We start from the raw sequence: 25779 nt of genomic DNA, 5'->3' as shown, positions 1-25779 counted from the left end.
TCTGATTTGCCCTCTGGTGCTTACATGTCAAGGTGCAGGAGGAAAAAAGATAAAGACAAGGGACAATTTCCTCCAGGGATGTAGCTTTTGTGACCTCTCCGAGCCAGCATACTTGTTGGAATCCTAAAGGACTACCAGACACTTCTTCTGAACCACCCTCCTCTCAGGTAGTCTTCCAGATACTCCCAGCCTTTAGGGCCAAGAACACAGATCTTACTGGAGGAGGTGGTGCAGAGTCCTTTTCTTGCCTAATATCCCCCAAAGTCCTTGAATAAACCATTTGTCCCCTAGGTCGACCTCCCAGCTTTTTTTTTTTTTTTTTTTTTAAGATTTTATTTGTCGGAGAGGAAGGGGAAACACAAGCAGGGGGAGTGAGAGAGAGAAGCAGGCCTCCTGCTGAGCAGGGAGCCTGATGCAGGGCTCCATCCCAGGACTTGGGATCATGACCTGAGCTGAAGGCAGTTAATGACCGAGCTGGAAAGAAGCGTATGACTTGAAAGTCTGAGATCAAAACCGGGGCAGCCAAGGTCCTCTCTTCGTCCTAAGGAAAGCAGTGTGTATGGGTGAAGCCACCCTGGGCCCTCCAGCCAACCTACTAACCCTGAAGGTTTAACAAGCGCCCTATGCTTCCATGATGGACTAACCTCTCTCTGTTCATCTACAGGTCATGCTCTCTCTCCTGGAAAGAGCTGAGCATTGTGCATGCCACAAAGCAGAACGGAGCCTTCTGGGTGACCCGTAGACACTAAGGAAGGAGACCCCTTGTACAGCCGCCCAGCACTGTGGTAACGTGTGTAGCTGCACCATGGAGTGTGCATGTAGTGCAGAAATGTTTCAGACCTCTGTCCTCCCTTTTCTGGTTAGCTGCCCGAAGCTTTTTATTTTTTATTTTTTAAAGGTTTTTATGTATCTGACAGAGAGAGAGTACAAGTAGGCAGAGCGATAGGCAGAGGGAGAGGGCAAGGGACTACCCACTGAGCAAGGAGCCTGACATGGCACTGGATACCAAGACCCTGGCATCATGACCTGAACTGAAGGTAGCCGCTTAACCCAGTGAGCCACCCAGGCGTCCCTGCCCTAAGCTTTAAAAACCCAGTGTGAGTGAGGCAGAAAGGTTGGAGTTGGCCTCTGCAACAGGAGTCCACCTTCTTCCCAGCCTAGTGATGAAAACTCATACTCCTTTCCCATGATCATTTTCTGTGCTCATCAAAGAGTCGTAATCCCTTAATAGGAGAAAAACAGACATTTTAGACATTAACTTTTTCAGGAGAGAGAGAAATGTGTGCTGGAACGTTTCACAGCCTAGGTCATGAAATCCTGTAGTTGTAGAGGAGATTCTCGTGAATCACAAGAATACTAGGTGCCCCATCCACAGGATCCAGAGGAAGGAGATGGAATGTTTTAATGTGTTCCCTTGTGACATGGAAACTGGTTAATGCAAAAAGGGGGTAATTTTGGAGCTCCTCTCCAAAAGTCTGAGTCCATAGGTCTCAGTTTTGGGCAGAAAATCACCATTTCTTTTTTTTTTTTTTTAATTCTTTTTTTTTTTTTTAAGATTTTATTCATTTATTTGACAGAAATCACAAGTAGATGGAGAGGCAGGCAGAGAGAGAGAGAGGGAAGCAGGCTCCCCGCTGAGCAGAGAGCCCGATGCCGGACTCGATCCCAGGACCCTGAGATCACGACCTGAGCGGAAGGCAGCGGCTTAACCCATTGAGCCACCCAGGCGCCCCAAAAAATCACCATTTCTAATGAGTTGAGGTGATGCTGATGGGGAGGTCAGTGCAGTGATGACACTGTGGAAGGAGGTTTCCAGGGAAGATGACACTGTCTCACTCCAGGCCCCGGTAGAGGGCGGCTGTGGTGGTACAGATTGGGGAGTGGCAGAGTGAAGGGTGCTAGTGCACAGCTGCTGAGTGCCTCTGCAGTGAGCCAAGCAGGCTGAAGCCTTAAAGGACTAGAGTTCCAGGGACCCGACTGCTGAAGGCTCCACAGGAAGCCACCTAGAGCCACCTGCCCCTTTTGCTTCCAACTCCAAATCCAGAAGGAGCCCGTTAGACTCAGGTGGCTCCCTGCCCTAGCCACTACTTGAGCAAACTTAAGCCAAACCGGGACCAAATTCTTATAAAAGCCTCCAGGGAAAGAAGCGGAAATGGAAGCTAAGGAAAGGCCACCTCAAGCAGGAAGTAGGCTGTCTGAATTGGGCTGTTCCCTACGTTACAGCCAATCACATACCATCCTTGCTTGGATTCCTTCAATTGGTCTAGAACAGCGTTTCCCCTAGTTTTGTTTGGTGCTGCCTGAATGGATTTGCTGTTTGCTAAATAAGCTCTTTGGAGTAAAAATTATTTTGGTGTTATTGTGAGGGCCTATTTAGCCAGAGCGATTCCATCTGCTCATTAAAAAATGACTTTGTTGTTTATACAGTGAAACTTAAACTGTCCCTGCTCCCCCTTCTCCAGGGGACTTACTTAAAACAAGTCCCAGAAACCAGTCCCAGGTAACAAAGCCCAAATAGAAGGGTGGGTCATGCTGAGTGGAGGTGTTCAATCAGTGGGGGTGCATACTATCTCCCTAGCTACCAAGGAGTATGGGCTCCACCTTTAGGGTATATTTTGGGCACCAATTCTGAACAAGGTGATAGGCTAGTTCAAATATTTAGTATAGGATAAATTATAATTCAGTTAGTCACTTATGTGTGACCTAGCATGACTGCGCAGCTTTCTGTGTGTTACAATCTCATAGGCCACCTGTACGTGCCCAGGCCCAACCACATGCCCTTTTTCCTTAAAAGCTAGTCTGTAAGGCATAGAGATGGCGCTGACTGGTCAGTTTGATTCTCGATGTTTGGCGCGAAATAAAGCTTTGCTCGACCTTCACTTTGTATCAGTCTCACTCCTTTTACCATGGACCCAACACCATAAAGGTGATTTTATTAAAGTACGGGGAAAAGAGGGGTGCCTGGGTGGCTCAGTGGGTTAAGCCCCTGATTTCAGCTCATGTCATGATCTCAGGGTCCTGGGATTGAGCCCTGCATCCGGTGCTCTGCTCAGCGGGGAGCCTGCTCCCCCCACCTGCCACCTGTCTCTCTGCCTACTTGTAATCTTTCTGTCAAATAAATAAATAAAATCTTTAAAACAATAAATAAAGCATGGGGAAGGGACAGGTGGGGTGAAAGAGCTGCCATTTGGAAATATTAATGCAGCTCAGTTTATCCTTTAACAGAACTAACAAAGACCCACTGACTTATCTCTGCTCAGTTGTGTTCTTAGGGCAAGGGATTCATTTGTGCTCATGTAATACTACATCCAGTCCCCCTTCTCACGAAATACCCTCTCCTTATTCAGAGGGAAGAGAAGGGAAGCTGAGGGCAAAGCAGAAGCTGACACCGCCACTATGGGATATATGTGACATTCCTCAGGCATCCCGGTTGCCCTAGAAGAATGAAGACCAACATGACTCATCTTTGCTTAGTGGTGTTTTTATCGACAAGGGCTTCCTTCATGAGCAGTATAAGAATACATCCAGTCCTGGGGCACCTGGGTGGCTCAGTGGGTTAAGCCGCTGCCTTCGGCTCAGGTCATGATCTCAGGGTCCTGGGATCGAGTCCCACATTGGGCTCTCTGCTCAGCAGGGAGCCTGCTTCCCTCTCTGTCTCTCTGCCTGCCTCTCTGCCTACTTGTGATCTCTCTCTGTCAAATGAATAAATAAAATCTATTTGACAGAGAGAGATCACAAGTAGGCAGAGAGGCAGGCAGAGAGAGGAGGAAGCAGGCTCCCTGCTGAGCAGAGAGCCCGATGCGGGACTCGATCCCAGGACCCTGAGATCATGACCCGAGCCGAAGGCAGTGGCTTAACCCACTGAGCCACCCAGGCGCCCCAGAATAAATAAAATCTTAAAAAAAAAAGAATACATCCAGTCCCCTCTTCTCACAAAAGCCCATCACGTTATTCCCATCAAACCTGCCAGATTCTAAGACAGATTTCATATTTCTGCTTCGTGTTTCCTTTCCTTGAACATAATAAAACCACAGGAAGATAGGAGTGCTTGTCTTGTGCCTGCATTTTTCTGCATACACCTACAAAATTTCTGAAAACCAAGTATGAGTTTGATGACGTTCTAGAATCTAGGTGAGGTTCGGTGGGCTGAGGTCCAGAGCCGATGACCAAGAAAGAACTCTTAAGACCTCTTTGGTGCAAAATGGTGGTTTATTAAAGCAAGGGGACAGGACCCGTGGGCAGGACAAGCTGCTGCCCAGAGTTGTCAGGGATGACAGGTTATATACCCTGCGGTTGGGGGAAGGTGAGGGAAAGAGAGGTTTCAATGGAGTTTTCATATGCTAAAGAGGGCCTATAAGGTGCCAAGATATCGGAGGCCTACTGTAGGCCTTGCCTGTGGGGCTTGATCAATGTTGTCTTTAGGCCAGCCATTAACATCAAGATAGGTGGGAGATTATTGGTGGGATGTCACAATCTTGCTATCAATCGTCTTTGTTAGTGAGATTTAGGTTTAGAAGAGATTTAACTATATTTACATTCCCTTATACCTCAGCCTCCTTCAGTTTTGTTTATGGTGGGAAAGGTGACATTGAGGTTTGAGGAACTCAGTTATTTGCCTCTGGAATTTGTGCTATTGATAAGGTCAGGTGTGCCTGAGGAATGCTACACATACTACTGAGGGAGAGCAGATGGGAGAGGGGGTGCAAGTTGCCAGGTTTTGCTTTGTCTTCAGCCAGCCTTCTGCTCCCTCATCATTCCCCCCTGAACAATTTTGACCCTTAAATCTTTAAGGTGGTTGAAGGTGGAAGGTCTCATCTTCTGTAACTTCTTCCTGCTGAATAGGGGCGTAGAGCTGTGCCTACCTACTCGGGTCAACATTGATCAGTTGATGGGGCACCTGGGTGGCTCAGTGGGTTAAGCCACTGCCTTTGGCTCAGGTCATGATCTCAGGGTCCTGGGATGGAGCCCGGCATTGGGCCCTCTGCCCAGCAGGGAGCCTGCCTCCTCCTCTCTCTCTCTCTCTCTGCCTGCCTCTCTGCCTACTTGTGATCTCTGTCTGTCAAATAAATAAATAAAAATCTTTAAAAAAAATTGATCAGTTGAGGAACGTATAGGGGAGTTAGGAAAGGTAGAGGCAGCTGAATCCAGAGCTGACAGTGAAGAAGTGTCTCTGTGTGTGGTCAGGATCATCTGTCATGGTGAAGTCATTGCAGCAATGGAGACTCGGCACCAAGTAGAGAAACACTGAACAAAGCAACATATTAAGATTAATAAGTCTGTAAGAATGAGATGCCTAATGGGGCGCCTGGGTGGCTCAGTGGGTTAAGCCGCTGCCTTTGGCTCAGGTCATGATCTCTGGGTCCTGGATCGAGCCCCGCATCGGGCTCTCTGCTCGGCAGGGGGCCTGCTTTCTTCTTTCTCTCTGCCTGTCTCTGCCTACTTGTGATCTCTGTCTGTCAAATAAATAAATAAAATCTTTAAAAAAAAAAAAAAGAATGAGATGCCTAAGAAAGATTTTTAATTGTTGGCCATAGTCCTCCTCCAAACCAGGAAGATAACCATTCACTGAGAGAGAGAGAGAAGGATCTTGTAGAGCCTTAATCTGGGTATTCGTATCTTTTATTAGTCCTGTGACATTTTGTGATAGTCTGGGTTGTACACACAACATTCTGTTTTGATAATTGTGCATGTGCCACCCTGTGCTCCTGTCAGGACATCTAAGGCCATCCTACTTTCTGGACTGTCTTGTGTATCTGTGAGACTTCAGTATTAAGTAGGGAGATGCTATTTAGTGAATCATTGAGTGCCTTTGTATGATATTTATTAAGGGCTTCTCATGCCACATGACATCTTCTAGTCCCGCAGATGGAGCAAAAATGGATGCTAAGTGATCATACCATTTAAAAACAGATCGTGTCCATCTTTGCTTTAAATTGGGGAGATTAGCTGGAGTGGTGCTGGTCTTAGTAACGCACCCATGAATCCAGGCAAATCCTAAGGTACAGCGACCTATCCACCCTGGAGGAAGCCAGGGCCACAGGTTAGTTCCACATATCCAGTAGGTTCCGTTTGGAGCTGACCATCTAATGCCAGGTCGCCTTATCCAATCAGTAGCAAACCAGTCAGTAGCCTGGAGTACTATTATTTGGGAACACATTTCTAGTGATAGCTATCCTAGATGTCATGTGTTATTTGCCAAGTACCATATGTATGATTTCTTTGTTCCCAGCAGAAAACTGCCTTTTGACTGAGCTGTCCGATAGTGGTGTGAACCACAAATATGTATCCCAGATTTGATATACACCATCCTCAGTATAGCGATAAGGAGGGTTTTGTAACTTAGGCCCATATTTGATTGGGGAGTTATGGCTTGACAGCAATCCCCTTTTCTTCCAAATAGCTCCATGGGCATGTAGTACCAGGAAGGCATATTTGGAGTCAGTGTTAATGTTTATTTTTAAGGCTTTGGCAATTGAAAAGTGCTAGTGAGCACTACAGCATACCTAGCTTTTCTTATTCTTTCTATGAAAACTATGGTCATCAGTAAACCAACTGTCATTCGTATTTTTAACAGGGGCATCTTAAATCTGGCCAGATAGAGTAAGCAAGATCAATAACATCTTAACAGTTTTTGCTCTATAGAGAAAGAGGTACAGTGGTCAGGTTCAGGCAAACAGGTAACTAGGTTTAAAGTTTGACAAGTTTTAAGTATTATTTCTAGCATATCTGTAAGTATGGCCCAGTATTTAATAAGTCAGCCTCCATCATCCACTGGTGGCCTTTGGCTTCTTTTTTTTTTTTTTTTAAAGATTTTATTTACTTCGGCTCAGGTCATGATCCCAGCGTCCTGGGATCAAGTCCCACATCAGGCTCCTTGCCTCCGCAGGGAGCCTGCTTCTCCCTCTGCCTCTGCCTTCCACTCTGTCTGCCTGTGCTCGCTCTCACTCTCTCTCTCTCTGACAAATAAATAAATAAAATCTTTAAAAAAAAAAGATTTTATTTATTTATTTGACAGAGAGGGATCACAAGTAGGCAGAGAGGCAGGCAGAGAGAGAGGAGGAAGCAGGCTCCCCACCGAGCAGAGAGCACGATGCGGGACTCGATCCCAGGACCCCGAGATCATGACCTGAGCCTAAGGCAGCGGCCCAACCCACTGAGCCACCCAGGCGCCCCTGGTGCCCTTTGGCTTCTAAGACAAATCTGGACCTGATGTGATGTCATTACAGTCAGGGACTGTCCCATAGTGAGCTTTAAGGCTCTTTTTATGAGGAGGGCTGTTCTATGCTTCACTAACGCATCTGTTTGCAATTTCACCTCAACAGAGGTGGCTTCTAGGATAAATTTGACTAAGGGATGAAACCATTAAGAAGTCCTTTGAGTGGTCCAGCCTTAACAATATCCTGATTACAGAGGATCACTGGCAAGTGGGAGAAAACTTGTCAAGAGGTAAGGGGAGTCCCCCATGCATCATCTGATCCACTCATAAAGAAAGTGGGATCGTCTATTATCTCCACAAGTCCATAGTTAATCCTATGGAGTGCAGTATGTTGGCTTTTAGGCAGTTTCATTATCCCAGCCACACACAAGGTGTTAGTTAAGTTACACAATTGTAGGGGAATGAATCCCATTTTTCCAGTTGTATCATCATGTGCCATGGGGTTCTGCTAATATCCCCACAAAATAGTAAGATCGACTAAAGAAGCTATTGTGCAACTTCTCTGACGTTTACCTCAAATTGTTTAGCTTAGGTAAACAAACATTTAAAGACAATCAAATCTAGAATTTAACATCCATAAAGCTGTGTTATTAAAACATAATTTTTCTCTCTAAAATAACCCTCATTTCCAGAAATAGCCAAATCAGGACTAATTTATTTGAGAAACAAGTCCAGTTTTAACAAACTTGGCCTAATTATTTACATAAGCTCAGCAAGAACAGTGAGTGTGATCAAATAGATCTTTTAGAATCTGCTTTGCTGGAACTTCTTTTAAGGAATCTCTAGGTTTAACTTTCAGTAGCCTCTCTGGTCCAGAAGCCAAGCCATGTACTTGCCATCAGGCATGCCTGCAATACCTGTTGATTTGGGCCAATGCCTTTTCCTCTTCCTGAGGTTCCCAAAGTATCCTGCCAGGAAGTGACTTTTTTTTTTAAGATTTTAATTTTATTTATTTATTTGACAGACAGAGATCACAAGTCGGTGAGAGGCAGGCAGAGAGAGAGGAGGAAGCAGAGCAGAGAGCCCTATGCAGGGCTTGATCCCAGGACCCTGGGATCATGACCTGAGCTGAAGGCAGTGGCCCAATCCACTGAGCCACCCAGGCACCCCAGGAGTGACATTCTTTACTCACCTGGTAAGGCTGCTAGGAACTCTGTAAGCAAGGTATCAGGCCAACAGTTCCAAGGGCTTTATGGCTTCAGGTTTCATAAAGTCAACCTTAGTTCCTTAAAACTGTCTGGTCATATCTGAGTCTATGCATGTCTTTCTCAAATATGACATTCCAGTCAAAGCCTTGGTAAAATAACCCATGTTTCCAATGGTGTCCTGTTACAAGGAGAACCAATTCTTACTGAACTTATGCAAATGACTGATTGCCATGGAAGAAAGAATACTTACTGAGACCTTTTGGTTTCAGAGGGTTCAGATAGAAAGTTGAATGCTTTGATTTGTTTACAAATCAATACTTTTATATCTCTGTGAGTTACAGGTAACTTAAGAAAAAGTATCCCTAGTCTGGAAGAGCAAACATTAGAGAAAACCAGCGATGTTTAAAATAAGACAAAACTATGGTGTTTTAGTTCATTTAGTCCCATGTTACTAAATCTGGTGAATGCAGCTTTAGTTAGTTTTGTAAATTCTTACCCATCTCAGTTTTAGGATTTTCAAGTACATCAAATATCTGTATTTGTCCTGAAAGTCCTTTATATGAATCTGCTTTAAGATAAAACTCATTTTACAAAAGAATTAAAACAATTATAAATGACAAAAACTCAGAAGGGATATGGTTAGAGTTGATGAGACAAGAGTTTCCACTTTAGCTGGCAAGGAAATCAGGTTATTTCTGTGACACATAACATTTCCATAATTACAATATCAAGTGATGATCTATCAAAACATTAAAACTTTAGGAAATGCATAGAATCTCTAGAATAGTTATAGTATTTTCCCAAATGTAATCCAAGGTTTATCATTGGTTCAGTAGTACATCGTGAGTAACTTCGCACACCAAGGAAAGGCCTGAGTTAAAGAGATTCACAACTTAAATCTTGTCAACATTTGCTAAAATCTTATAAAGTTTTAAAACACATGCCTAAATATAATTAGGGATGTTAAACACCTGATAAAACAAAACATAGAAACTGAGTTTTCTGGGCAGGCAAAGAGAAAACCATTTATTTACATTTTCGTAACAGAAGATCAATTAATCTAAGAAAACTTTGTCCTTTTGAACAGAGACAATGTCAGTCTTATACCAATGTACCTTTAAAACCCATTCATGGGCGCCTGAGTGGCTCAGTGGATTAAGCCGCTGCCTTCGGCTCAGGTCATGATCTCAGGGTCCTGGGATCGAGTCCCGCATCGGGCTCTCTACTCAGCGGGGAGCCTGCTTCCTTCTCTCTCTCTCTGCCTGCCTCTCAGTGTACTTGTGATTTCTCTCTGTCAAATAAATAAATAAAAATCTTTAAAAAAAAATAAAATAAAAAAAAAATAAAACCCATTCATTTCAATTTTAGTCCATCTTGACCACAGCTAAAATTCCTTTTCTGAAGATTTCCCTTCACAAACCTTCTACAACTTTTCTTTGCATTCAGGTTTTGTCCCAAGTCATTTCCTTCTAAACAACCATCTCATTTAGGACAAAATTACCTTCTCTTACCCTCAACAAAATGTATTCCCATCCCTTAAATCTTTCTTACATATCATCTACTTTTCCTACACACAGAGTTGTTTTCTCATATCCATCAGCCTTACAGGTAGCAAAATTTTGTACTTTTAGAAACACCTTAATCTTTAGTAGTGAAGACTAAGTTGTAAAGTTTTTTCCTGCGAGATAAACACAACACCAGGCAAAGTGGGTGCAAGGCAAGATTTATTAAAAACGCTCTCCGGCGAAGTTTCAGGGCTCAGGAGAAGGGGAGCCAGGAAAGTTGCGCCGGGAGGAGGTGGGCACCCTCGGGCGAGGTTCTGCGACTCTGGAAAGCAGAGTGGCGGGAGTCGCGCCCAAGGCAGGGAGGAGGGGGCTTTTAAGGGGTCTCAGAGGAAGCTCAGGGGTCTTTTGGAAGTTTCCCTTATTTGGATATTTCGCCTGCTCGTCGAGGTCCCATTTGTCCACAGGAGCCCGGGGCAGGGGTCTCAGATTCCTGCTTGTCAGGGTCCCATTGGTCCATGGGAACCCTGAGCGGGAGGGTCTCAGATTCCTGCTTGGGCCTTTGTTCTCCTGTCTGAGCTTAGGTCTTGTGGCGGGAACTTTCGCCATCTTAAGTAGCCCTTTCCTGCCAGCCCAACATTCCGACCTTTTGCTTAATATAATGGTGTCAGGGGCGTCGACTTGGTTCTAGCTACTTCCTGCTGACAGGGGGCGTCCTCATAGGGGTAGTCGGAAGTGGGCAGGTGAGAGTAGGGCTGGAGGAGGAGTTGATTGACGGATACTCGGGCAAGTTCTTGTAGGCGACCCTGCAAGTACCGGAAAAGACAGGGAGCAATTGAGATTAGAAGGAGGATTATGCATACAGGTCCTGCCAGAGGGAGCAGCCAGGTTACCCAGTTGTAAGGGTCCAGGCCCCAGGAGGACGAGTCTCACTGCTGTGCTTGGATCCGATCCCTGAGTTCTTTGATCCTGGAGGTAACTATACCTGATTGGTTAACAAAGTAACAACATTCTTCATTTAAGAATAGGCAGGTCCCCCCTTTTTCAGCGGTCAGAAGGTCTAAGGCCCGTCGGTTCTGTAGAGCTAAGGCTGCCAGGCTGGTGACTTGCGTCTGTAGGGCTATGAGGGAGTCAGCAACCCGTTCCATGTCATCATTCAGGGCTTGGGAGAGTTTGTCATGAAAGTCTATGGAAGTCCCTATCCCCGCTGTTCCAGTTGCCACCCCTGTGGCTATTCCTGCCCCTATAATGAATGGGAGGAAGGCAGCCCTTCCTCCATGGTGTTGGGGTAATAGGATGGATAGCAGCTGAGATTCAGAGTAGATGGTGGTAGAAGAAGATAGTAGAATGAATATACACCCCAGAGAGTCATTAGTGGTCAGGCAGCGACAGGTTCCCTGAGGGCACGAGAGAAATATTCTCGAGGGAGTACAGTACAGGAGGGAGGAGTTAGTGATATGGCAGCTGCGGTGGTAAGGGGGGAGGACACATTAATAATAGGTATGTTTTCCCCAATGGGGCCCATATGAACCGTACTATTTGTGGCCCTGAAGTTGGGGAGTGGCCAGTCAATAGGGAGGGGTATCCCTACGATGTAGAGTGAGGTAAGGTAGATAGGATAAAAGAGGCGGGGAAATGGCCGGAAGGCTATAATTTATAAGAAAGGGCCGGCTGAATAGTAATTCGAATGGCCTTAAGCCCGAAGGCCCGTGGGGTGTAGCCAGGAGTCTGGTGAGAGCCATGGGCAGAAGTGTGGGCCAGGAAAGACGGGTCTCTAGGGTAAGTTTGGTGAATTGGGATTTGAGCAGCCCGTTGGCCTTTTCTACCTTACCAGATGACTGTGGGTGGTATGGGATGTGAAATTTCCAGGTTATGTTGAGGCCCTCAGCTACCTGTTGGGTGCCTGTCGGAGATGAAGGTGGGTCCGTTGTCCGACTGGAGGGTCTGGGGCAATCTGAACCTCGGGATGATGCGCTCGATGAGTATTGTAGCCACCACATCCGCTGTTTCCTGAGCCGTGGGGTATGCCTTGATCCAGCCTGTGAATGTATCAACCAAGGTTAATAGGTGGTGAAAGGTTTTATGGCGAGGCATCTGAGTGAAGTCCAGTTGCCAGTCTTCCCCTGGCTGATGACCTCGGAGCTGATGGTTAGACCCTGGTCTGCGGATTCCTCCTTGTGAATTCACGGAGGAACAGGTTTTGCAAGCCTTGTGGACAACTTCGATTACCTTAGATAAGGAAGGATGATAAAACAATGGCTGAAGAAATTAGTGGAGAGCCTATGGGCCACTATGGAGGGATCGGTGGATGTCAGTAATCAAGGTGTGCGCCAGATTGCCTGGCAGGGCAATCCTGTCCTGGATGTAGATCCACCCCTTATCTGGCAAGGGTATAGGCAGTAAAGTTGCAGGGTTTAAGCGGGGGTAGGTAGAGAGAGTGAGATGCGGGTTTTCTAGGAATAGCAGATGGAATAGCTGGAGACGAGGAGGAGTCAGATGGGCCAGGGATCGGTGGCTAAGGTCTGTGAGTCGGCGGGAGAGTAGACCGTGATGGGCTGCCCTAAGGTCATGTTGAGGGCCTTAGAGGGGGTGACTTGATATCCCTTGGCCCCCAGAAAGTTAAGTAGGGTGGAGGTGTCGTCTTGGGAGACCGAGAGGGAGGGGCTACAGAAAAGGAGGTCATCCACATATTGTAGTAGAGTACTGGCCTTAAGGACGCACTGCTGTAAGTCTGTAGTCAAGGCCTGGCAGAAAATGTGAGTGCTGTCCCTGAAACCCTGGGGTAGAACAGTCCAAGTTAGTTGTCCAGAAGTGTGCGTGTCGGGATCCTCCCAGGTGAAGGCAAAAAGAAAATAGGAATCAGGGTGCAAGGGGACGGTGAAAAAGGCGTCCTTTAGGTCCAGTATAGTCAAGTGAGAGGTGTTTGGGGGAACGCGAGACAGTAGGGTTAGGAACGACTGGGTGGAGGGGGACCACGGCCTCGTTGATAAGCCTAAGGTCTTGTACCAGTCGATAAGCCCCTGAGGGCTTGCATACTGGGAGGATGGGGTGTTACAGGGGGAAATGATGGGGATCAGGAGTCCCTGACGTTAAAGCCGTTCTATGATAGGTTTCAGGCCCCGGCGGGGGGCTAAGGAAATACGGAACTGAGCTTGAGAGGGAAACTTAGAGTTATCCTTAAGCTGTACTTTAACCGGGGTAAGGTGGGAAGCAATAATGGGCTCTGAGATGTCCCACACCTGAGGATCTACAGTAGGTAGGTCATCTGGAGTGAGGGTCGGGGGAGTGGAGAGGTGTAGGATGAGACGGGTTGAGGTGGATAGAGGGAAGGAAGGGGAGAGGCAGACAGTTGCCCTCAGTTTCTGGAGAATGTCCCTCCCCAGTAGAGGGACCAGGCAGGAAGGAATCACTAGGAATGAGTGGGAGAAGGGGAACCCATCCAGGCTACAGGTAAGGAGAAGGGTCACCCTAGGATTGGAGGAGGTCCCATCAATCCCCATAACAGTAATTGGTGAGGTTCGAGTAAGTCCCGAGTAGGAAGGCAGAACAGAGTAGGTAACCCCCGTGTCCAGCAAAAAAGAGATGGACTTACCCACTACCTGGAGCGTAACCCTGGGCTCGGCCTGGGTGAGAGGGGTGGCCGAGTCTGGGCTTCGTCAGTCGTCCTCCAATCCAAGCAGTTGAAGGCCGGACTTACTGTCTCGGGGGGTCCCCCACGTTGAGGCGCCGAAGATACCCCGAGGTTAGGGCAGTCGGATTTCCAGTGGCCCATCAAATGGCATTGAGGGCAAGGCTGAGTTGGCGGCTTTGGATTGGGGCACTGGCGAGCCCAATGTCCCTCAGCCCCTCATTCAAAACAGGCCCCCGGGGTGGGTGCGATTGGTTGCCCCTCTCTGCTGGCTCCCAGAGCCGGCCGGCCACAGGGCTGCTACCAAGGCTTGGGTCTGCAACTGAACCTTTTGCTGGAGTCTGGCTTGTCGTTTAAGCTCAGCCGCCTCCTCATGGGAATTAAAGACCTTAAATGCCATTTTCACCAAGTCAGAAATGGAGGTCTGAGGGTCCTCCTCAGCCTTCTTTAACTTTCTCTGTATATCCGGTGCCGATTGAGAGATTAAATGAGTAGCCAGTACCGTTAAGAAACATGGTGGGGGGGCGCCTGGGTGGCTCAGTGGGTTAAGCCGCTGCCTTCAGCTCAGGTCATGATCTCGGGGTCCGGGGATCGAGTCCCGCATCGGGCTCTCTGCTCAGCAGGGAGCCTGCTTCCTCCTCTCTCTCTCTCTCTGCCTCTCTGCCCACTTGTGATTTCTCTCTGTCAAATAAATAAATAAAATCTTAAAAAAAAAAAAAAGAAAAAAGAAACATGGTGGGGTTTTCATAGGGGCCTGGACAATCTCCCTAATCTTGTCATAATTAACGGCCTTATTAGAGGCTGCCCGCATGCCATCTATGAGACATTGGACCATGCGGTCGCTGCGCCAGTGGCCATCTTGGCCATCCTGATAATCCCAACCTGGTTCTACAGCTGGGACCGCCCAGGCTCCAACTGGCATGGAAGCATCAGTGCGCTGGACCTGATCCGCGTGCTCCCGGGCAGCAGCCTGGATGCGTTCCCTCTCCTCTGTGGTGAGGGTGGTGGTCTGGACCACATGTAAATCATGCCAGGTTAGGTCATAGGCTTGGGCCAGATATTGGAATTCTTTGATATAGTTATCAGGATTGGCCGAAAAGGAGCCCAAACGTTTCTCAATTTGGGAAAGGTCTTGTAGAGAGAAGGGCACATGAACTCGAACAACTCCCTCAACTCCAGCAACCTCCCTTAGGGGGCAGACTAAATCAGGGGAGGGGTTTTGAGCCCTAGTGCGGGTGGAGCCATACAGACACATTCACACAGTCAGGCACTCTTCAGATTCAAACAGATTGGACACCCTCCCCTTTGGGTATCCCTGGCTAATGGGAGGTGATCAGTCTCCCCTTCCATTCTTTACGAAAGGATCTAGCCCAAACAGTAGCCCTGCGGTGTCGCTCTTGCCAGCAAGAATGACCAGGAGACCTCAGCGAAGCAAGCTTTATTTCTGGGTAGCTGTTGGGATCTCCCCTTTCTCCGCCCGCGCATGTGTATATATACCAAAGTTGTACAACCAATCACTTGCAGCCACATAGATACAAGAGGCATTTTGGACTACTTCCTTAATCCTCAGTTCCGCCTACTGGCTCGCATCCATCTGCCATCTTAATGGCATGTTTACTTTCAGGCACCGACATCTCCCCCTTTTCTTTTATATTAGGCATGCAAGGCAGGAGATCGTGCCTGTCTTAGGTTGTCAGCTGCCATGAACATGCTTACCCATCATCGGATAATTCCCCCTGGTTGGAGAACTCCTGGCTTAGGTTGCTATGTGCATGCAGCCAATCTTACCCATCACTGACTACCGATCTAGCGCTGCCAGCCAGATTTGGGGAAATGTACCAGCTTCCAGTGCCATGCAAGCTTGTACTAGCACCAACTGTTGTCTACGTTGTTGTTTATGTAATGATGCAAAACAGCGGAACATAAGGATCAAGCTCAGGAGTAGTCCAATTAATACTGCACCCATAACGGCCCACTCTTTAGCAAACGAGAGTGATTGGTACCCAATCCTGTAATGGAGCTATGTCAATCTTAGTTGCATTAATAGTGAATATTTGTTGTCTTAACAATCTTGTCAAATTATAATATTGATTGGACCATGTCCCATTTAGGTGTCTGCTTAACTCTTTCGACAGATTAGCGGCAATAGAAAGGTCCTTATAGGCCACGGAGGTTATGCAAAGTCCAGAAAGTGATTGGATGCATCCGGTCGTCAATAGTTTCTGGAGAATGTCCACTTGTTCCTGGATTAGATCTACTCGCTGATTGACGATCATAATGCCGGCTTGAAGGTGGCCATTAATTAGTTCTTGTGTGGCGAGGGCTTCTGCAACTCCGGTAGTTAGGTTATTAAGAGTGGAGGCAGTCTGTACAGACGTGGTGAGAGCTATAGCCACTGCAGTTGCTGCAGCTGCGGAGGCCGCTACAGCCGCAATAATGGCTGCAGTGATCCCAAAATCTCTTTTATGTTTTGAGAGCAATACAGGCAAATCATTAGGATTTACAGAAACGGGCATGGGAATGAAAGTAGGTATACAGGAGGGAGGATGGCGGACTCATTCGTCAGTGGCATGGGGAAGGACAGGCTTTCACTATTGCCCATTGGTGCATCTGTTGAAGGGATGCTGGTGTTGCCAGGATCGCTATCAGGCCGAGCATCAGGACGGGGCGGGCCATGTTGATCGATTCTTCTAATCTGTCGCTCCGGGACCCAGATAGGCACTTGGGCATCCTGTGGAAAAAGACAAACAGAACCTCAGTGCCATCTTAGGACCGGGTAAGGGCCTCTCCATTGGCCCGTGAGTATATCCTTCCACTTTGCCTGGGCTAGAGTGCGTTCGGTAACCGCCAAATGCCTGTCCGCTGCAGATGTACCATTATGGTCCAAGGACAAAAAATTTAAAATGTAAAGGGTGAGAGATGTAAGATCACGGGGTGACTTGTAGTCATCCCCTATTTCCCCTTTTCTTATTTTTTGTAAGCATCGTTTGAAGGTGCCATTGGCTCGTTCAATTATTCCTTGACCTTGTGGATTGTAGGGTATACCTGTAGTATGGACTATACCAAATTGACTCAGGAATTGATGGATAGATTTTGATGTATATGCAGGTCCATTATCTGTCTTTATTTGTTTTGGGATACCCCAATCGGCGAAGCATCGTAGGCAGTGTGTGATGACTTGTTTTGAATTCTCCACCGTGAGGGGAGTAGCCATTATGATACCCGAATAAGTGTCCACTGATATATGTATGTACTTTTGTTGCCCGAATTCAGGTACATGTGTGACATCCATTTGCCACAGGTGATTAGCTTGAAGGCCTTTGGGATTTACCCCCAAGGAAGGCTGAGGGAGTAATGTGGCACAATTCCCACAGGTCCTTACTATATCTCTTGTCTGTTCTTTGGTGATATGGAATCTATATCTTAAGGTATTAGAATTCACGTGCCATTTGCTATGGAACAGCTTCGCCTGTTCTAAGGTAGGGCAAATAAGTTGGAAACGACTATTGTGGTCTGCTAGAGCATTGCCCTCGGATAATGGTCCCGGTAGGCTCATATGGGCTCTGATGTGATCTATCTCCGGTGTTAGGACCATTCGGGTGGCTGCTCTGATATCGAGCCCTGCTGATCCAGAGGTTGCACGCCTTTCTCCAAGGGAGGATACCATGTCCTGGGCATTTGCGTTAGCGCCCCATAAATTTGTGTCGGGCCCCGGGGTGCGGGGCCCTGCTTCCCGTTTTTTGAGTCATTGGATTGAATCCAGTTATTCGGTGGCAGGGGATTTCCTTGAATATCTTTCTGGGACCTACATTCATTAGCCCAATGATTCCCTTTACGGCAATGAGGGCACAACCCAAGTGCGGGCTTGACTGGTCTAGGAGATCCTTTACCCTCTGGACAATCCCTCTTAAGATGACCGTCCCTTCCACAAAGGAAACAAGCCTTGGAAGAACTCCTGGTTCCTCCATTGAAACTTCTTATCCCTTGGGCTACTGCTGCTGCCATAACTTGGCCCTGAACAACTGTATCAGTGATGTCTCGACACACTTTGATATACGTAGTCAGGTCCTTAGACTTCCAAGGGCGGATAGCCTCTCTACACCATTTATTTGCTTGTTCATAGGCTAATTGTTTAACAAGGGGCATTGCTTGGTCCACATCCCCAAATATGCGCCTTGCTACTTGGAGCAGACGATCTACAAAGTGAGCATAGGGTTCATTAGGCCCCTGCAACACCTTGGAAAGTTGTCCCTGCAAATCGCCAGAACCCTGTATGGTCTTCCAAGCCCTAGTGGCTGCAGCTGCTATCTGTACATACACCCCTGGGTGGTACCCAATTTGATTGTTTTGTTCCACAAATTGACCTCCTCCCATGAGCATGTCAATATTCCAGTGGGGATTCCCTGACGCGGCGTTATGCCAGGCAGTTTCTGAGCTACACTCTTGCCAAGCAGTTTTCCATATCAAGTATTGTCCACCAGACAGAGTTGCTTTTGCCATGTTAGTCCAATCGTCTGGGGTAAGGTTCATGCTACCGACTGCTTCCAAAAGTGAAAGTGTATAAGCAGCCTGTGGCCCATAAGTAGTGACTGCTTCCTTAAACTGTTTAATAAGTTTGAAGTCTAGTGGTTGATGAAACCTCTGTTGATTTTGATCTTCTAACACTGGGTATGCAAGAGGGGAGTGTTTAGTAAAGTCCGTAATGTCCCTCCATCCTGCATTTCTACATTCTGGACAACCGCATGCCCCTCGGGAGCATGAAGTGTTATATGGTGGCGGCCATTCTGCAGGTGGCGCTATAGGCCTACATTCAGGGGTAGGAATTCTTGACCTTCTGACAGAGGGTGCTAGGGAGTCATATTTTTTCCTGGCTTCTTTGTATGTTCTTCCCTTTAAAGGTTCATTAGGGACTACCTCTTTTAATTTTAAGTGCCTCATGGCTTCCCCAAGCTCATCTTCAGAGGAGCTCTCCTCTGAACTTTCTCCCCCTCTGCTAGATCCTGCCTTAGAGGCTTCTCTGACCTGCTCCATCACCTCAACACCTTCCTCGATAACATTTTTAACCATTTTATGGTTCTTCCCCCAAATGTTCCCATTGAGGAATATTAAGAAGTCCTCAACCTTTTTCAAGAACTGCCGAGCTGCTTTCGTTTTTAGCGGAGTGCCGTTAGCTTCAAGCACTTCCGTCAGTAATCCCTCCATCTTAGTAAACTTTGATCCCATTATTTCTCGTCCTATGCCTAGGAACGCTTTTACTTCTCGTCCTATACTTAGGAACTTTCTTACTTCTCGTCCTATACTTAGGAACTTTCTTATCTGAAATTTTGTGCACACTTACTGGATCGTTGCGTTCACTGAGAACTCCTCGGTTTCCGAGGGTTCCCGGGTTTCGGCACCACTTATCGCTCTTGCCAGCAAGAATGACCAGGAGACCTCAGCGAAGCAAGCTTTATTTCTGGGTAGCTGTTGGGATCTCCCCTTTCTCCGCCCGCGCATGTGTATATATACCAAAGTTGTACAACCAATCACTTGCAGCCACATAGATACAAGAGGCATTTTGGACTACTTCCTTAATCCTCAGTTCCGCCTACTGGCTCGCATCCAGCCGCCATCTTAATGGCGTGTTTACTTTCGGGCACCGACACTGTGGCTGTAACAACAGAATTCAATTAAGCACAAAAGATGTTTACCAACAGATTTCAAAAGCATAAACCTAGTTCCAGCGACCAGTGCTCTGGTATTTTATCCCATTCTGTTAAAGGTTACCAAAGACTTTGAAAGCTACCTTAAGAATTACCCATTAAAACTCCGAGACACACAATTAACCATCAGTTCTAGTCATCTCTTTGCTAGCAGATTTTAACAAATAACAAGAGCCTATTTGACCTTCAGTAAACTTTGATTGGAGTTTCCCGTTTACTGCGGGTAAATTTGTCAGGAATTCGGATAGGAGTGGGGAGGGGGGGGAGGAGGGGTAGACGAGGGTGCTTGTTCAGAAATCCTGAACTTAAGGGACCTTGGGGTAAGGCATCGCGGTAAGGAGGAGGAGGAGGAGGAACCAGGGGCCCTCTTGTCAGTGGGTGGGTGAAGCTCTCCGGGGGTTCAGAGAGAGGAGACGGGGAGGAGAGGTCCGAGTCTTTGGGAGCAGTGGGTGGCAGGGTAGGGGGAGGGGAGCGGGCCAAGAGGACCTGTGAGGTGGAGCAGTGAGAGCAGAGGAAGGGGCGAGAGCGCAGAGTCCAGAAAGCCTGAGCATAAGGGACCTTGGCCCATCTGCCTTGGTGTCTGCCGAGGTTATTTAGGTCCATGAAAATCTGATAGTTAAATGTGCCTTCCGGAGGCCATTGGGACTGATTGTCTAATCAGTATTGTGGACAAGCGACAATACAGTAATGTCATTTTCACAGGTCCTGGTCCAGTTCCAGGGTTTTAAGATTGGCCAGCAGGCCTAAAACACCCCCGGGATGTTTTAGGGTCGAATTTGGATTGGGAGGTCCCCACGATTCATTGCCGGGCAACCCAAGGGCTGGAGGAAGGCGTCCCCTCGTCCACCACTGGGTTGCAGAAAAACTGTGTCAACTGCCGTAGAGGTTAGGACGTCTCCTAGCCTCTCGGAGTCACGGAAGTCACCTGGTGACCGGCGGGGTCTGTCCTGAGGGGGCCGTGAGTAGGACAAGGCTTTCTGGAAGGAGGCACGGAATCGGGGGAAACTCACCAGGGCTTCGGAAGTGGCGTTCGGAAAGGCAGGTCCAGTCAGGCCAGGGAAAGGAGAGAGCCTCCCCACTGGAGTGGGGTCTCAATCTCCTTCCCGGGTTTCGGCACCAAATGTAAAGTTTTTTCCAGCGAGATAAACACAACACTAGGCAAAGTAGGTGCAAGGCAAGATTTATTAAAAACGCTCTCCGGCAAAGTTTCAGGGCTCAGGAGAAGGGAAAGTTGCGCCGGGAGGAGGTGGGCACCCTTGGGCGAGGTTCTGCGACTCTGGAAAGCAGAGTGGTGGAAGTCGCACCCAAGGCAGGGAGGAGGGGGTTTTTAGGGGGTCTCAGAGGAAGCTCAGGGGTCTTTTGGAAGTTTCCCTTATTTGGATATTTCGCCTGCTCGTCGAGGTCCCATTGGTCCACGGGAGCCCGGGGCAGGGGTCTCAGATTCCTGCTTGTCAGGGTCCCATTGGTCCATGGGAACCCTGAGCGGGGGGGTCTCAGATTCCTGCTTGGGCCTTTGTTCTCCTGTCTGAGCTTAGGTCTTGTGGCGGGAACTTTCGCCATCTTAAGTAGCCCTTTCCTGCCAGCCCAATATAAGTATTAACCAATTGTGAACTGTTACAACAGAATTCTTCAGATGGCAAATTTATGAATCAGTTAAGCGCAAAACATGTTTACCAACAGATTTACTCTTAGTTTCTTTGCAGTAAGAAGTCAAAAGCACAAGCCTACATCCGTTAATTAACGACTTAGCATTTTATCCTGTTAAGACCTAGATGTCCACAATTTAATTCCATTTGTCATCCAACCAAAACTTAAAACTTTAAACTTTCAGGTTACCGAAGACTTTGAAAGCTATCTCAGCAATTACCCATTAAAACTTTGAGACATGGGACGCCTGGGTGGCTCAGTTGGTTGGACGACTGCCTTCGGCTCAATCCTGATCCCGGAGTCCCGGGATCGAGTCCCACATCAGGCTCCCAGCTCCATGGGGAGTCTGCTTCGCTCTCTGACCTTCTCCTTCTCCTTGCTCATGCTCTCTCTCACTGTCTCTCTCTCAAATAAATAAATAAAATCTTTAAAAAAAAAAAAAAAACTTTGAGACAGACAATTAACCATCAGTTTAGTCACTTCTTTGCTAACACATTTTAACAAATAACACGAGCTTATTTGACCTTCAGTAAACTTTGATAGAATAAAAGCTTAACATTTTACTGCTGTAACTTCAAAGACATGTCTATCTTAATTAATCCACCAAACTTAACTTAGTTCCAATACTTATTTACATTTCACCTGGACCCACTCCACTTTGAATGTTTACTTGAGACATGCGTGGGAAGATCTGGAGTGGGGGTGTTAGGTCCAGGGGCTGCTCTTCTTGCTCCTTGACAGTGAATATAGAAGGAGCTGTGGTGCATGATCTAGAGGCTAGTCATGCAGGTTGCACACACGTTGGTACAGAAACAGGAGAAGGGGGAAACAGAAGAAAAAAAGTGCTGCCAGGAGGCAGAGAAAGGATTCCCGGTTTTAGAGCTCATAAACCCCAACAGAGGAGCAGATGCCATGCTTTCCCACCAGCAAGGGGGGAGGGGTTACGCAGTCCAAGTCTTGCCAGAGAAGACAGGGAAACTTCCACGAAACAAAGAGTTTCAGCAGCTGCTTGGGAATATTCCTTACGGTCTCTGTCTCGAGTTAGACTAACCCCAGTTGGCTCCAGTTATAGCCATTAACACAGGAAGTGAGTGAGGGAGAAGCCCCCACATCTATTAGGAGAAACAGAGAGAAATGTCAGAGTCCCCTTTGCTAGGAATGGCCCAGCAACCTGGGTTTACTAGAAGGCTTATTTACGTAAGGAAGAAGTTTACCAGCTGACTCATTTGGGCAAACACATTCTGCAAAAGCCCCTTAGTTCGGGGTCCTGGTGCAGAGCAATGAAGGCCTAGGTATGAGCAATGAAGGTATCCTAGGCCCATTTGCCTTGTTTCCTGCAGAGGAGATCTTAACTGATAGATCCCACTGAGGCCATGCAGTGTTACAGGAGCTCAGTCCTTTTCTAAGTTTTGCAATCCAAATTATTTCCAGTGGGTTAAAAGGCACCCCAAGGTAGAGTCCTTGGGAACTGAAGAAGCCTACTGAGGCCATGCTCCCAGAAATGTAAAGAAGTTCCATTACCAAATCCCCTGACTCCTGGGTGGCGTTCCTGCATGTCAGAGGTTCCCATGTGACAAAAGCGACCGGAGATGTCCCTCAACAAAAGTCGCTATTGATCACCATCCTGCCTTCTCCGGGAAGGCATTCCTGCCATAAAAGGCCCTGGAGGGGTAAGGGCGTCCCTCCACTTCCTTGATGGGTGCCTGGTGAATGGACCAAAACCTGTGCCATGCCATACCATTGTATGTCCTGAAGACTGCATACTGTTTTGCCATTTTTTTTTAAGATTTCATTTATTTATTTGACAGAGAGAGATCACAAGTAGGCAGAGAGAGAGAGAGGAGGAAGCAGGCTCCCTGCCGAGAAGAGAGCCATCGGATGCGGGACTCGATCCCAGCATCCTGAGATCATGACCTGAGCCGAAGGCAGTGGCTTAACCCACTGAGCCACCCAGGCGCCCCCTGTTTTGCCATTTTAACCCATAGAAATACTAGGAAAGTTTGGCAAGGGGAAATTACCCAATTTCATAGCTATAAGTAGTCTGTAGAAGACACTTGACAAGAAACAGTAACACTGAAATCCATCATGGTCTATGCGACATTCCAACACATGTGGTCCTTGCAGCCAACTTCCCTAGGAAACGGTCCCCGGTTGCGTTTTAATTCAATCGGGTACTGGTTTCAGCCGGCTCCCAGTGGAGGTCTCTCGGCCAGAATTGGCTAGACCAGGGATGTGGAGGGGATCACATTAGATCAATCAGGAGGAAACCTCACATGGGAGTCTTAAGATTGGCATCCACACTGATGACTTAGGTGGCTGTCCCATGCCCAAGAGGGACATCTTTATATAAGAACAGGAATAAAGTGGGGCGCCTGGGTGGCTCAGTGGGTTAAGCTGCTGCCTTCGGCTCGGGTCATGATCTCGGGGTCCTGGGATCGAGTCCCGCATCGGGCTCTCTACTCAGCAGGGAGCCTGCTTCCCTCTCTCTCTCTGCCTGCCTCTTTGTCTACCTGTGATCTCTCTCTGTCAAATAAATAAATCTTAAAAAAAAAAAAAAAGAACAGGAATAAAGAGAAGCCATCAAGTTTCTGGGTCTTATTGCCATTCCAGCCAAGGTACTAACTTACAGCCAAAAGGCAGATGCTCTCCTCACCGTAGAGCAGCCACCAGCTAGAGGATTACAGCCCGAGCAATTGACATGCAAGTGCTCCAATAAGACCATACTCCTTGAAAAGCCCTGAAATGAGAGTAAAGGAAAAGGAGAGAAAGTACTCACCAATTTTGCACCGAAGCTCAGTGTCCAAATATAAAGACTCACAGCCCCACGTTTGGGCACCATATGATGAAGGTCTAGAACCTAGGTGAGATTCGGTGGGCTGAGGTCCGGAGCCGATGACCAAGAAAGAATTCTTGAGACCTCTTTGGTGCAAAATGGTGGTTTATTAAAGCAAGGGGACAGGACCCATGGGCAGGACAAGCTGCTGCCCAGAGTTGTCAGGGATGACAGATTATGTACCCTGAGGTTGGGGGAAGGTGAGGGAAAGGGAGGTTTCAACGGAGTTTTCATATGCTAAAGAGGGCCTAGGAGGTGCCAAGATTTCAGAGGCCTACTGTAGACTTTGCCCTTAGGGCTTGATCAATGTTGTCTTTAGGCCAGCCATTAACATCAAGATAGTTGGAAGCTTCTTGGTGGGATTTAACTATATTTACATTCCCTTATACCTCAGCCTCCTTCAGTTTTGTTTATGGTGGGGAAGGTGACATTGGGGTTTGAGGAACTCCGTTATTTGCCTCTGGAAATTTGTGCTATTGATAAGGTCAGGTGTGCCTGAGGAATGCTACACATATTACTGAGGGGGAGCAGATGGAGAGGGGGTGCAAGGTGCCAGCTTTTGCTTTGTCTTCAGCCAGCCTCCTGCTCCCTCATTAAGCTCAAAGCACATTTGTTAGAACAGTGAGTAGAGATGACATTTGCCTTTCCTTTTCGTTTTAACCTTCCCTGTGCTCTAAATATCCTCTCTACTTCCCCTTCCAAAGCACTGTGATATTTAGTTAAGTAAACCCCATTTAAAATGGAATCATTTTGGGCGCCTGGGTGGCTGAGTGGGTTAAAGCCTCTGACTTCAGCTCAGGTCGTGATTTCAGGGTCCTGGAATCCAGGTCCTCGTAGGGCTCTCTGGTCCGCCAAGAGCCTGCTTCCCTCCCTCCCCACAACCCCACCCACCCTGCTGCCTCTTTGCCTACTTGTGATCTCACTCAAATAAATTTACAAAAAAATAAAAGTGAACCATTTTAATGGGACGCTGTATCATGGGTGGGCAGGCAAAATGAACAGGCGGAAGGAAGATCCTTTTTATCTTCAGAAAGGGGGTTGATTTCTTTGTAGGATTGTAATGTCCTTTAAACAAAAGAAACTCTCTCTGTCAAAGAAAGGACAGTAACCTTGGCTTGCACCAAAGAAACACGGCCGATGCCACGCCCTCTACAATCTTTTCTTGATTGATCATTCATAGGAAGCCACTCTCACCATCTCCTAAGAGGTAAGAAAAGCTAACCTTCTCCTATTCTCTTCAGACTATCTTGTGGCTGGCCCCAGTGTATTTATTCCTAGCTGAAATTCCTCTGTTCCTGAAGAAACTCAGTTTGCTAGTAAATATAACGGCCCATTTATACTTAAGGTTCAGAGTAGTATAAGCCTCACCGTTTCAGGAATGACAAATGACACATTTTGATATAAGCAGCCTCACAACGTCCAGTCACATTGAGCTAGCACGATGACATGCTCTTTTTGATTCTGCCTTTTCCTAGACTTGTGAAGCCTTTTGCGAAAAAGTCTCTGAGGTGACAACCGTGTATCAGCTTCTCCTGACGTGCAGGGACACCGAGGATACGGAACTCCAGGGTGCGCCAGTCTCTGAGCCCGCCAGAAGCCTGAGAGCCACCCCACCCGTAAGAGCGTAGCGCCTGAGGACGCAGCGAGGAGCCAATACCCGCCCTCGAACGCGGCATTTCTAGGCGAGCGCATCCCCTGCGGGCGGAGCTTCCGGCCTCGTCCCCGCCCGCGGGGTTGTAGACCGAGGTTGGGTTCGTTTGTCTCCTCTGGTTCCGGAGCGCGGGTCAGGATCGTGGTAACTGACGCCGAAGACCCGAGGAGCGGCGCTGTCCTCGCCGCACACAGTTCAGCTCGGTCGTCCACTCCCCTCCCGCCCGCCGGCTGCCGGAGATCCGAGTCCGATGGCGGCGGCTGAGGTAAACGCTCGGCTGAGGTAAACGCTAGTCCCCGGGCCCTCACCACCGGCCCCCACCCAGACCCCGAAGGCCCGAGCGCGGGGCGCCTGCTCGCGGCCCTGCGGCCCAGGCCGGGGTGTCCGGGACAAGGAGGCGCCGGTGGGCGGGGACCCGTGTGGGAGCGCCGGCGGCCTCCGGGCTGGGGGGC

This window comes from Mustela erminea, chromosome 19 (assembly GCF_009829155.1).
Source record: "Mustela erminea isolate mMusErm1 chromosome 19, mMusErm1.Pri, whole genome shotgun sequence".
In the NCBI taxonomy this organism is placed as follows: domain Eukaryota; kingdom Metazoa; phylum Chordata; class Mammalia; order Carnivora; family Mustelidae; genus Mustela; species Mustela erminea.
This window is presented reverse-complemented; position numbering follows the sequence as displayed.